The sequence below is a fragment of the Mastacembelus armatus genome, chromosome 24 (assembly GCF_900324485.2).
Source record: "Mastacembelus armatus chromosome 24, fMasArm1.2, whole genome shotgun sequence".
NCBI lineage: Eukaryota > Metazoa > Chordata > Actinopteri > Synbranchiformes > Mastacembelidae > Mastacembelus > Mastacembelus armatus.
In genome coordinates, this window is record NC_046656.1 from 12,848,852 (window position 1) to 12,863,403 (window position 14,552).

The following is a 14,552-nucleotide window of genomic DNA, read 5'->3' on the forward strand; positions in this document are numbered from 1 at the left end:
CGCGGTTGCTTTTGAATGAGTTGGTTTTCATTGTTGAGATCAGATCCTCTGTAGTGAAGTGTGTAAACTTTTAGGTATCAACCCTAAAAATAATAATTAGTAGTAGTAGTAGTAGAATTACTGGTGATTGATTGATAAATAGGTGATTCTAGAATAAAATAGAGGCTTGTTGGTTTGCGAAAGTCTTTATATTTATTTATGATATTTAGTAAGGGAACATTTTTTTCTACATTGCAGTTCCACCAAATTTACTCTGGGAACGTTTCAGTATGACATCATGGCATCTGTATTTGTCCAGTAATCTGCAAGAATAGAACCATAACCACTAAGCCTCACATGGACATAGAAATAGAAAGCATGTCACCAAAAGTTGTTCTGTTTAATTTAATAATTTGTTAAACAAACACTGTGCTGGGAATAATCAAACATACAGGTTTTGTGATGTCAGCATGCTTCATTTTTCTTCACATACCGTACTGAACTTGTACCCAAAGAGACAGCAGGACGTCACCAAGTGGGTTTTTCCTCATCCAAAGCATGAGATTAGTCACAGTCAGTGGTTCCTTCATTAGCAAATATTAATGTGTCCGATACTGAGTTGATTTTCTTCACCACACACTGCGTGATCTACCCACATGTATTACACACTAATCTAATATCTAATCTGCAGAGCTTCACACGGACCAAGTGGATGCGTGGCAGCAGGGTGACATGTTAAGGCTGATGCTGACCAGTAGAAGTTGCATTTATATCCATACCAGATGGGGTCGAGCCAGGCGATGCAGACTTCATGGCTGTCGACTTCAACGACATGCAATTTGCAGGTGAGACATTTCAGGATGAAAATGATGGATGTGTTTTCCCCACAGATGCTAAATCTGACACAGCATTTAAAAAATGACTGAACAAAGCTCTACAGATCCAGATGGAATCACAACATTCCTCTAGAGGCTGTAATATTTCACTACACTTTTAGAAGCTAGCTAGCATTTTGTTTTTGCTTGTAGGCTGATAGTGTCACCTCTCACCTTGATGGATGTCAGAAAAAACAACCAGAGAAGGATGTATAGAGGATGCAAATGATTAAAAAGGTTTATGTGAGGAGAAGGTGATTCTGAAAGGTGACTCCGTGTGTGTGGTCTCCCCCTATCAGATGCCCTACAGGGAGACATGCACACACTATGTTGATATTGAAAAGCCTTGGATGTTTGTTTAAAGTGAGTAATTGATACTTGCCACTGGAAGAATTTCCCCTAATTTGGCACAGAGTGTGAGAACAAGGAGAGTCCAGTTTGCCATGTCTGCCTGCTGTCGGCATGTGTTATGCTACGGGAAGCACACTGGCCCTGGTCCCCCTTGTTCTTCTGAGTTCACTGCAATGGCAGCACTAGACCACACATACTGCCACTTTTATGGTTTTCGGCTGAAGATTCCTACTGTCGCTGCCAAATTGCCTATTATTGAAACTTTCAATAAACAAGCAAAGAAATGCAATGCCTTTGTTTGGTTTGGAACAACAGTTAAAACACTTTAAGACCAGTTTTTAGTATACTAAAGAGTGAACTATTTGAGGAGAGCGCAGACATCTCAAATTGAAAATATGAGCTCTTACTGGAAGGCCCTGGAAGATTAGCAGCATTCTCACAGAACACTCCTTAACTGAATTACTTTCTGAGTTCATCTTCTGAATTTCTTTGAATTATTTGAGTTACTGCTACGACTCCTCCAGAGAGAAAGTGTCTTCCCTGCCTCATGAAAATTTGTTGATCACTGCTCCATTTAAGGAAAAGCTGAAGTGGTCATGGCTTTTTTGATCTCAGCCTTTTTGACACCTTGAAACGCGACATGAAAAAGTGCACCAAAGAGGCTTACCCACAGCGGGATTCCGCCTCAGCTGTTATCTTTGCCAGCATGGCGGTGCTTCAGAAAAGAGAGGATCTTTGCACTTTGTTTTGATTGCCGCTACTTACACCGCCAGCATCTCCTCTCATGCGCAAAATGGTGCTTGAATATCGTTTTGAACATTTCATTCTTCTCCTTTCAGCTGCCCTCATTCTTGTCTCAGTACAAAGTGTGGGCCCTAATCCTTTAATGAATGTCTTCTTCGGGGGCTTCACATGACAGCACATTCCAACCCCGGGAGAGTGAACAGCTGGATGATGGCAGCAAAGGGGCTTTTATTTTATCTCGTATTGTCAGGCCTTCATGTTTGCAAAGCACAATTTATCTTCATATATATCAGGGATGACAGCTGAAGTGAGATTAATGGAGATGCAAACTGAAGCCTCACAGACAAGCAAAAAAGACAAAATCAAATCACTGAGCGGACAGACGTTTAGCAACTCATGTCATTTCTGAATATTTAAACTTACCCTGGAAACTTCCTCTTAGTGTTTTTGTGGTTCTGTATGACTTACAAGATGTCTGACGGGTTCATATTAGAGTGGACAGGCCTTTGTTTGAAATTTTGGTTTGATTAATGCAGGCTGAGGTGGAAAAAAGTACCACATATTTTATTCAAGTAGAATAATTGCTTCAGCAGATATATTGACAAAGGGCAGAAGTAATTGCCTAGAACAGAGCTGCAGTAATTCCATTCTAGGACTCTACAATATTTCGATGCATCATTATCAGCTCAAAGTTTGGGAATGTTATTAATCTAGTCAATATTAATCCAGAATAAATTCAGATGTCGGATTTGACTATACTCAGTATCCTAAAAATACAAACTATAACAATATAGAATACAGCACAGCAGAACTATTCACATGGCAAGCATAGGTATTTCCTCCTAAAACATGAAGCAGTGACTTACTGTGAGCAGCTACACTGAGTCCTGGTGTGATCGTCTTTCCACCGCGGCATCAAACCAAGATTTTTATGTTCCTTCCCTACAATGCAGGTGCAAAAACAAACAACAGTTGCCATAACCATCAGGGAGGATGTACTTTCCACATTCTTCTCGTTCTTCTGAACAGAGCAACCCTAAAATTAGTGGTCCTCGAGGTCATCTAATCTCTGAAAACCAGCTATTACCTTTCCAAATCCCAGCTCCCTTTCCTGAACTATATTCTGTCTTTGTCATCCATACAATATGTGTCCTTGTGTCTGTAAAACTCTGTTGCTGCTTGATGTTTCAGATTTCTGTTGAGCTGGACACAAGGATGAAGCTGCAATTAGTTACATCACCCTCATAGACTAAAGAGGCCAGAAAATTGTCCCCTCACTGCAAAATTTCAGCCCAATAATAGTTCCCAAGGGAGTGTTAGTGACGCCAAATAATGCAATCATAGATTCACAGAGTCCAGAGGGCATCAGTTCTGTGTTTGTCCAGATTCGGTTGTAGATAAGACGGTGGGAAATTCGTTGTGTATGGATGATGTTAATATAAAGCCCATTGTTTAATAACACCTCATCAGAAAGACAAGAGTCTCAGTACATCAAAACAATGAGGACTGTAAGAGTTGGCTGCAGGAGCTGTGGTTCAGTAATTCACTGAACATGGACATCTGTGCAACAGATAATTTAACAACCTATCAAACATATGAAGAACATCTGTAATGAAACCTGCTAAGGTAATGCATTCCCAGATCATTTAATCATAATTTTAGTTGATGGCGACATAATTATACTTAAGGGTTTAGTACACTTGAAATGAACTGGGTCAGACACTGTGTCATCATGAAGTCTAGAGGCAGTGTACTGTACTTTGGACAGTCCCTGTCTGAAGAAATTCATGGGATTGGGCTTAAATGTACACATGAAAAGTGGGAGTCAAACTAAAATCTTAATCGCAGTATTTCACTCAAAGCAAACATAGCCTTTAATTTGACAGAAAAATCGCATGAGTTATGAATTTATTACTTGACGTATCATAGATTCTACTGTTTCTGGGTCATATGCAACCCATTCACAGAGAAGCATTTTATTACCGTTTCTAAAGACATTAATCAGCAGATACATCATTAAAAGCTATAAGCCATCTGTGAGAATTCCCAATTAATTGGATATTATGGACCCAGTTCAAACCCAATGGCATTGCAAAGCCTTAAATTGCGGAATAATAAAGAGAGGAGCAAACAGGAGTAACTAAATTTCTTTATTCTAGATTAACCTCCTGATATCAGGAAGTCCTGCTTCCATCCTCCTCAGCATTCCTTTTTGCTGATAACTCCCAGATGACTGCTAGCACCTGTGAGTCCACCAATTCACCATTAAATAGGCCCAGGGAGTAATTGTCATGCTGCCAATGCTTTATAATACTCACTGACAGATGTGGTGAATACCGCTGTGATGTGCTTGTGTTTACTGACTCTTGGAAGAGCTATTATCAAAGTCTTTTGGCTTTTCAACCAAGTTGGAGTGAGATTTCTTTGCTGTTTTAAATACACATATCTCACAATATACTACTGTAGTACAATATAGTACTGAGTCTTTGCTATTTCCACAAAAAGTCCTGCACAAATTTTACAGTATGTTCCACCTGCACTCTTGGCTTGGTAAAATGTAAATATTGGCTGTGGGAGCAGTGAATAGCATTTAATTTGAACCATTGATTCTCAGACGCACGTTGGATCCAAACTGGCTAGACATTAAACTCCTACAGCTTCTGTAAAAGTCAATGGTTTGATCGTGCTCTATCAAAAAATATTGTATGGCTGCAGACATACCTCAGCATGTAATTGCAGTAAAATGATAATGGACAGAGCAGAAGTACACATTCCGTCTCTTTCGTTATCAATCTGTCATCCACCTCATTGTCCTCTAGCTCAGCTATGTCTTTACCAGTTAACCATGCAGCCATTTTTCCTCCAGCGAATAATCGCTTTACATTTACTGTGTGGTATCTTAGAGGCTCTTGAGACTGACAAAGGCACTGCAATCTCATGGAAACTTGCTGATGAAGCCAATGTGGAGGAGAGAGTTAGAGAGAAAGAGATATAAAGACAATTTTATGGCTCATCAGGGGAAATTGCCTGTAGTAAGACATTTTAAAAACCCTGTCTTCTAAGCTTATACCCCTGGTCTACAATGACCAGTTATTCCAAGAGCAGTGTATAACTTTATAGCTCATAGGCTATAAAGACATTTAAGTTTAAAGGCCAGGCATGTGTAACACAGACATGAAGCTGCTGCAGAACTGTGAGGCCTAAGTATTATGATCGATTTTTCGGTCTGATCCTGATCGTATCAGCAGTGGTGCTAGAGACAAACAACCCTCTGGTATAGTGCTGTGAAATGAAAAAGTTCTTTGGTCTGACGCTCACGATAAGATATGAGTCAACACATGAGCATGAGTTCTTATTGATGTAATGTTACTGAAAATATATTATCTCCTCCTTCAGCCAAGGCAATCTCATCGCTTGGGCCAATGTTTTCTTTGCTTCTCAGGCTTGCTTCCAACATAATGTATCTGATGCCAGAGGGTTACTAGGCAGGCATCTTAATTACCTTCTATAATGGCATTCATTCTTGAGAAGAGACAGGGAAAGCATCATAGCAAAAAGCTCATGTCTCCTGCAACTTCTCCATGTGGCATGAAGTTGAACCAGTGTGTTTTTCGGTGTGTTCGTGGTTAGGGCCATGATCCTGCAGCTTCCTGGACTGAAACTGTATCTTTACAGACCGAGCCACAATAATGACCTTTCCCACTGAGCATTTTCTGAGGTCTCTACACTCCTGCAGGGACACCAACATTAAACTGGAAAATTAACAATAGGAAGATTAGTTTTCCTTGGAATTAATTTCTGTGGCATTTTTATGGGCACTTACATTGGGGTATCGGGTCACAGTTAGTAAAACTCAAAGGTTAGTGTGGCAGTCTCAGAGGGGTCTTTAGTGAGTGGGGAAAAAATGACATATTCTTTAGAAATGGAAAGTTGTTAGAACATTGTGCAGATTCTTGATGTTGTTTGTTTTTTTCATGAGGTTTGCCTCAAAATAGCTTTCTCTAACTTGACTCTGAAGTTGTATTTCCATTTGCATTTGAGGCATTGATGTTGTAATTCTATCTACCACAACTTGAAATGAGCAGAATAAGTTTAAAATTGTAGTTCTAGATATATAACATATGACTTGTCCCAAGAGTGAATGTCAGTGTAAGTAAGAAGGTAAAACATGTGGGACATATATTAGGATGGCATGGACATCGGATGGTAGAATGCCAAATATTTTAGCAGACTAAGCTATATATCTGTAGATATTTTATTTATTATGAACAACCCTTAGAGGGCTTGCAAAGGCTGACACATGTTTTTTGGAACTACAAATCCCTGTATGCACTGGGAGATTTAACCAGGAAACATGATGTAGTAATGAAGTCAGTTCATCAGCTGAGGCCTACAACATGTGGCCTCACTTTTTGTGGACCATTAAAATGTATGTTGATTTAGCGTTTAGCAGTTCTTGTCTGCAGTGTACCCTTAATGTGTACAGACAACTATCAGTGGATTTGGTTGATACTGAAAAACACTTTGAAAAGTGAAAAAGAAGAGTCTGGAGATATACTGACCAGCTTTTGTCTGTCATTTCCCCGCAGGTTTATGGATTTTCAATCAATGGACATCAGAGATAATGATATCTTCAGAAAGTGTAAGTCACTGTAATTTTTATAATTTGTGTATCGTGGCTTTATGAGTCATCACTCCAAGAAATGTTTGGTGCACCAAATCTGGGCACAAAACTGCATTAATTGGCTTTATGAAGTCTGTGTCAGATCCACTGCTGTAACTTCAGCTGTTGACATTATCAGTAAGTGAACCAATAACTTTCTGCCATTTTTAAAATGTGTCTGTGTCAGACACAAACCTCCCTCAGTACCATGACCTCTTTTCAACTCTTCTCATGCTGAAAACCTTTGACATAGTTTGTCAAATAATATAATTTCACACTATATACTGCCACTGGTTGTAATTTAATGTTATGTCCTTTTGTGAGGCACTTTTATGGGTCTAGATCATTAAACCTGTGCATGCATGTTCTTGCCAAAGCCTGTTAGAAGCTCCTAACCCACCCATAGGTGCTACCCTGGGCTTAATAAGCTGCACATTATTTTTGCTAAAGCTACAGGTGGTAAAATAGTTCATTGGAAAGATATATCTTAATCAAAAAGATTCCTGTCTAATGAAAGACCTTAAAGCAAGTAGTTACTTAGGATCCTCTCATTTTAACTGATTGCTTTATTAACGTTGTTGCTGGTCTGTAGTTTTATTTTAGCTGTATTTAGCTCACTACTTCTACTTATTTTACAACTTGAGTACAGCTAGATACATGCTTCGATTTTTAAAAGACAGGATACTTGTATTATTGCAGAGTGGATGAAGAGATTAGGAAAGTGGAGACAGAAGAGAAAAAGCAATTCAGGGTGAAGAAAGTAATTCAATAGTGATGAAAGTAAAGACATTCAAATGATGATGAAAGAGATGAAGGAAGAAAAGAGAAAAGAAAGAAATCTCAGAACACAAGACAAATCTGCTAGAAAATAACCGTTTTTAATACAAGGACAAACAAAAACAACTATGCTAAATGTACATTTTGCAACAGTATTGATGCAGTTGTGACAGTTTCAGGTCTTAAAAACACAAACTGCTGCTTTAAAAGGTTACGTTTCAAAGATGAAATCCACTCTTCAACTAGAAAGAAGGAAATGAGTCCCATATAACTCACAGCATCAAACTTACATCATTAGTGATACCACTGCCTCTGACTGCTCTGGCTTCCCATTTCAGATTTAAATTTATGATTCTAATACCTTTTTTTTTGTTAGTAATATTTTCTAAAAAGCCCCCTATGTTTTCCAGGTAATGGCCATGAGCTTAAGATTAACATCTGATCTGGCTTCAGCCAAAAGAATCCTAACACAAGTCTGTTGTAAATCTGTTCTCCAACCACATCTGTAGATATACTTGATCATAATAGACAGGCTTCAATGGATCTACCATATGAGGCTAACCAACAACATACCTGAACAACCTCCAAATTTCCCTGGTGTCTATTTTTAACTCTAGATCTTGCTGGATGTGCTTTTGCAAAAAGTAAGTTTTGGAACATATGGTACATTTTCTAATTAGGATCACAAGAACAGTTTTCAAATGTAAGCACTAACAGGACATTTTGTCTTTTGTTAGAAATGAAGTTATTTTCATATTTTGGTGTCTGCTTTAAGCAAACCTTATTTCTCTGTATAAAAGTTCAGATGGAAAGAAACAATGCATTAAAATTTCAGACACTGAGTGAAGGGTTTTATGTTACATTGAGGAGGAAAATGGGTTATTCTTCAAGGTTTGTCAAAGCAATACATTAATAATGTGTCCTGCCACATAATCCTATACAGTTGATTTTCATATACAATAACAGATCTCCTCTGAAGATGAAAGCTGGACATAATATTGAATTCCTTTCCCCTTTCTTTGTTGTAATTTCTTGGCATTAAAGTGATTAAATTGGCAACTGCATGGCTGAGTTCACGTAACCACCTTTAAGTGAAAGCATCCAAAAGGCTGACAATCCAAGAAAGCTAACTGAGAAGCTCAAACAAGAAGCAGTGCTGAAATGTAAAAAAAAAAGGCTTTTTGCCCTCCTTAAAAAAGACAGGACAAAAAAAGTCTTGTTTCCACCTTCATTCTTATAAATTAGAACCAGATGAGGCCACGCACCCCTGATCCCCTGAGGTAAGACAGCTCTGCTCACAGTGAGCAGCTACATGCTCCTGAGAGCCCAGTGACACAGCTAGACAAACTCCAGGGGCCGTAATTCTGGGCAGAGATAAACCTGCACCGCCACTTTCGCTGTCTCTCAGGCAGAGCTGGGCCACAGCTTTGCCAGATTATGTTTTTTTTTTTTTTATCCAGTTTTCTCAGCAGCTTTGGCACCGTGCACAATAATTGTCAGTGTCTCAGTCTGAAGTTATGATCTTTATGTGGGATCCACTCCCAGTTGCGTTGGAATAGCTGTGATTGATCAGTGCTGAGGGGCTACGATTATGTAAGACAGTGGTTATATTTTCTTTGATATTTTAGCTCGTATTAGGACGATGACACATTTTTGACTCAAATGTATCAGTAAAACCGCAACATGTTTGCATCTGATTGCCTCCCAAGCACAGCAGGCTTTGTGTGAGGCCTCACATTTTTGAAGAGAAGCTGCCGTGGGATTCATTTTTCGAATAAATCTCATAAATGTTGTTTGGTAGCAATGGTAAGTCAGCTATGAGCGAAAGAGAAGATGCCTGAATCTCACAGCCACCCAGCATGTATGGGACCCCTACCACTGCTGGGAAATTCAATTCAGATTCTGTTTACTTTCCATCTCATGTGTGTGGTTGGGTGTGGTGAAAAGCCTGGATTTCATAGCATTCATTTGCCTTTACATCTTTAGAGTAAAGAGTTAAAATAAATCTTTACTGTTCTTCTTTTAGAAGGGCTTTGGGGCCATAATTCATGAAATAACTGATTTAAGCTCTCCAGTCATCTCAAACGATCACTTTTAACATCAGGCATGAGGTCTATTTTTACTGTATACTAAGTTTGTCATTTTCTTGGTGTTTGATGGTTGACCTGCTGGCTCAATTGTTCATTAAAAACGGTGGTGAGATCAGCCCATTGTGTGGCAAATCCCACATTAAAACATTATGTCATTAAAAGTAAAAAAAAATGATAACAGATGTTCTTGCAGCCCCCCCCCCCTTTGAGAGTGGGCATTAAACCCTGTAGGTCTTACAGTTATTCAGGCTGGCGAAAACACAGGCCTCAATTTTAGTCAAAACATTTATTCCAACTAGTAGCAGTGTTCAGTGGCAAGGTATGAGTTGAATCTTTTTCAAATTAAGACATAAAAATCTTATCTCAAGGCATTTCTTGGCAAAGGACAACAGACTGTTGAATAAGCAAAAGAGTAAAAGGATTCTTTTCTGGAAAATCCCTGATACACTGCACCATAAAGTCATTTTAAGTGTCTCTGGACTGGTTTATTTCCTGAAAAGAGGGAGGGTCACAATTAGATCTCCATCATTTGTTTAGTAACCCTGAATTCTTATCAGATTGTAATGGATGGAGTGAAATCTAAGCCAGAAGTAGAGATTATGGTCGTCATGGGACTCTAAAATAGTCAAACCCTGGGGTTTCTGCATTTACAGCACTGATGAAAGGACCAAGTCTGTTTGACCGATCTGATGTAATCACGGGAGACAAGGTGAAATTATCAAGGCTGAAAAGAATACAAAATCCTACTCAAGCATAAAAAACTAAGCAATTTTACAGAAATGTTGCTGGAGAGCAAAAAGTAAAAGTATCTTTAAATGCAGTCATAGAAAATTTTCCTAGTAGTGGTTATAATTATCCCAGAAAAAAAAAGAACACCTAAGGGAGGAAGCACAGGGCAAAGTTAATTACAAATGTACAGCAAACCATGTGTAATGGTGAAAAGTTGATTTTGGAAAAAAAAAAAACAGAGGTCATGTGAAACTGTGGTGGGTAATGGCAGGCTATGTGCTCTGTTTTGGAGATTACAGAGGTTTAAGTCTGATCCTGCCGTAAACTTCTGTCATTTGACTTTTCAAAACACACAGTTGGATTGGCAAATGTTTTATAGATGGCCCTCAGAATGTAATAAAAAATGTAATTGTACATCACACCATAATTTAATGAGTAAGGTGTTTTTACTTTATTGTATGTGTGTGTTTTGCCCTGCAAAGTGTGCATTTTGTCCCAGTGTGAAATGTCTGCAAACACACAGCCTTTACAGTGGAGTCTTCCAAACCTAAATTTATTGTAGACAAAATCAGTCTTGCTTGAATTTCTGTGACAAAGCGTCGCTTATCTTCCACAGTGTATGTTGTGGCATACATTTTCTCTTTGCCACCTCATTTCAATAGTTTATCAACTAAAGAAAACAGGCTAATTTAATACTATTAAACCTATATGCTGTAACACTCAACAAACAACTAGAATTAAATAGGGTGTAGGAATAATATATATCAATGCCTTTATTTTTTCAAATAATTGAATCATTATTGTGCATATGTTGTTACAAGCTGCACAATACTAGAATCATTAGAGCAGTTTTCTAGTGACAGGGCTGCCACATCTAAGAAGATGAGACAAGTAGATATTTAACACTAATATTTTTTTGGATGTGTTTACTGACTTGGTCCCTGATGGAAAAACTGATTCAGAAGTTAAAAGCGCAATGTTTAAAAGTGTTTAAACAGGTCAGTTGTACAAGTTAGCTCAGCTGTACTACTCCAATATTTAAACAGGGTTGTGTATATTTTGAGTCCTGGCATCAACCAACAATCACTGCAAACCATTACAACTGGAAAAATGTGAATATGTCATGTTGCTGGACATAAGGCATTTGGTGCCTTCTCCATTGTTGCATCCAAAGATGATTGTATGCTTAAAAAAAATTAAAAAAAAATCTACTCAATACCCTTAGCAAGTTTTCAATGTAGATTTGCAAATCTGTGTTTCTGAGGTTAATGGATCCTCTTTAAATGTGCCAATAAGTAAGTGAAAACATAAAGCTGTAAAAATAAAATTACTGACTTGCAAAATGAATAAAAATAGCTGAATTACTCAGTAAATCTTAAGTGGCAATGTTATTTCTTATTCCATCTTTGGAAATCGTAATAGTAAAACGATTGTTTTTAACGCGGTGTGGGTTTCTGTTTCCCATTACACTGATTATATTTGTGGTGCTGAAAGGACAAAACTCAGTTTAGATCTTAATCCATGTAATAAAAGAAACATGTTAGTCACTGGGCTGGAGAAGTGGACCGTTGGATGGGCCGCAGCTTGACTACGAGGATGTTTGTTATTTGCCTTCTGCAAACATAACAAAACACATCTGATCAGCTCAGTTTACAGTCACAGTGAAACCAATATTTCATTTGGAAGAGAATACAAAGAGAAGGTGGTTTTGGGTTTGGAGTTTTAAGGCGAAGAACAGTAACAGAGGAAGAAGGCATCTTATTTTGCTTGTTTACAGATCCGATTTGGCCATGTGTACAAATTAGATTTTGTGAGCATTAGAGGACAGAGAAACCAAAACAGCAGCCATTTGTTTAGAGGCATTTAGAAACACCCTCATAAGACAAATTAACCTTGAGCTTAGCTCCTCTTGTTTCAATCAGGACATCGGTGACTGTATTTAAGAACACAGTTTGACAGGGCAGATTTTTCTGTGCACTGCTGGAGCATGTAGTGGGAATGTGAGAGGGGACAGCCCACATTAGTTTTTGTTTACAATGAGAACAGGATGTGGCTTGAAAACTATGCAGTGTAGATTTGTTTAAGTATCATAGTGACTTACAGATTAGAAATCCTACATGTAGCATTAATGCAGGCCTCTGAAGTAGTCAGTCCTCTGGGAGCCCAGTGTGTCCTGTTATTGTGTCCAAAAGTGAGCCAAAGGATCACTCGCACACTGGCAATTTTATCTAATTTTGCTGCCACACAACGTTTACAAAAACCTCCACTGGGCTTGCTGATCTGGTGTCAAGGCGTAAATTATATAGATGAATCTGGATTGTAGGCGGAAGTAGACAAGCTGCCATTACTGCGGTGGTACCGCATTTGTAAACCCTGGTATAATACTGTGCACGCAAAAAAGCGTTCACTTTTTAAGCAGCTTTGCCAATAGCTCTGCCCTGCAGATGCAGCAGAACTGGTTATTTGCTGAGAATGTATTCACCAAATCTAAAAAATGTAAACTTTTCAGTGAATCTTAGTCCAGTTAATAAGCCTTGTTTTGGCAGCAACACTGTTTGCTGTTCCAATAAACCTTATTCTTGAATAAAACATGTACAGTAAAAGCCACAGGCCTCTGCTTCATGAAATAAATTTTACTTTCATAAATCTCCTTAACTTCCTAAGTTTGTCTCAATTCGATTCTGAATGGCATGCCAACCCAGGACCAACCAGGGGTCACCGCCTTGCTGATCTGTTACTAGTTTGGTTTCTCTGGCTAAAATTCCAGTTTTACAGGTTCATATGTTTCCAGTTTCTCATTAAATGATGCATTTTTATTTATTATGATGCAAGAAAATGTGGATTTTGATTGTTTCAGTCACGAGTTGGCATTGCAGTTGCTTTTGGATTTAAGAAGCTAATCCACACAGCTCTTTCACTTTGAGAATGGGAAGATCTAACAGAAGCAATATGACAATGTTATTTTTCCCAAGCCTGGTTCATAATTAAAGTCAGAGTTCAAGTGTTCAAGCCTGAATAACTTCCACATTCACACAGACAACCCTTCATCTGCAGGAGGGACTGAATGCTGATTAACCCAAACATGAACCCCCAGTATGTATAATGAGGAATTAAAAGCTATATAGACCAAGACAACCCCAATCCCCCATTTTTGTGTTTTGGTTTTTTTTTTGTGCTTCGTCCTCATTTTCAGCATTACCAATGCAATTAACTGTTGAAATAGTTACTAGTGTTGTTATTGGAACCCAGCAGTCTATCCTGGTTTGGGATGTGGGCCCAAACATTAATATATGTGCACGCATATGAAGCTCCATGGAGGGGTCGTAGGCCTGCTGTACATTACAACACACACACACACACACACACACACACACACACACACACACACACACACACACACAGTGTGAGACGTAGAGCAGCCAGTCGTCTATGGAGCACCGCCAGCCAAAGGAGTCATGAGGTCTCACGCTGATTAATGAGAGGCACAAACCAAACATGTTTCTCATTGCCTTTGTGGATGTCTTTGCTTTTTCTTTGCTTAATCTTTGCTTTATGTCTTTGCTTCTGCTGGTTACTTAGCAACACGGAGGCTGAAATATCTTGTTACCAATAGAAGAGTAATTATAGCGCTATTAGAGATGTACAAATTTTACTTTTTCCACTTTTGTTGAGTAATGTTGGCATGAGGTTGTGTATGTCAATGGACAAAAGTACAACAGTGTGGTTTCCTGTATCCACAAGTAAATGAGGGTAAAGTTATGTTCACAGCAGCTGTTCAAAACATTTGAACAGTTAAGTTTTTGTTCGAGCTGAAATAGTTTGCAAACTTTAGCAAACATTCAAGTTTGTTGGTCTTGTCAAACAGTACCAGACCAAAGACACGAGTTGACTGAATTTCAGTGGGTTGTCACCACTGGATACCTCATATCTGAACAACCCTGCATTGTTCTGGAGTCTTTGTTTATTGGGCAAATCCTCCATTGGTCTAACAGCTTCTGTTATGCCCCTTTTTTGGCATTTACTCTATAGTATAGCTTATAGCCAATATAGGTGAGTCCACAAGGTCTAAATTGGGATATTGAATATAGAAAGATCACTTTAACAGCAGCTGGAGAATATTACATTTTATATTAGGTTTAATAGAAATTTGTAGAACATAAACCCCTGGATATCACAGTAGACATATATGAAACACCTGCAGATTTTTCTTTCTGTGGACCAACATCAAGTGCAATTCATTTTAATGACCCCTAATACAGCACTGTACCCATTTTTGCACTGTTATAGTATTTCTAGTATCCTTTTAAGAAGAGTGAGATCAAGAAAGCCTTTATTTCTATAATT

The 14,552-nt window shown here is 38.5% G+C and overlaps 1 protein-coding gene across 1 annotated transcript in view; it reads left to right on the top strand.

The window, feature by feature from the left end:
• Positions 1-739: 739 nt before the first annotated feature.
• The window catches only part of LOC113137022 (estrogen-related receptor gamma-like), a 97,170-nt gene continuing 83,357 nt past the window's right edge, over positions 740-14,552 (top strand). The window contains exon 1 of the mRNA XM_026318303.2: positions 740-824. The gene's annotated coding sequence lies outside the window, so the exon portion shown is untranslated. The remainder of the gene's footprint in view (positions 825-14,552) is intronic.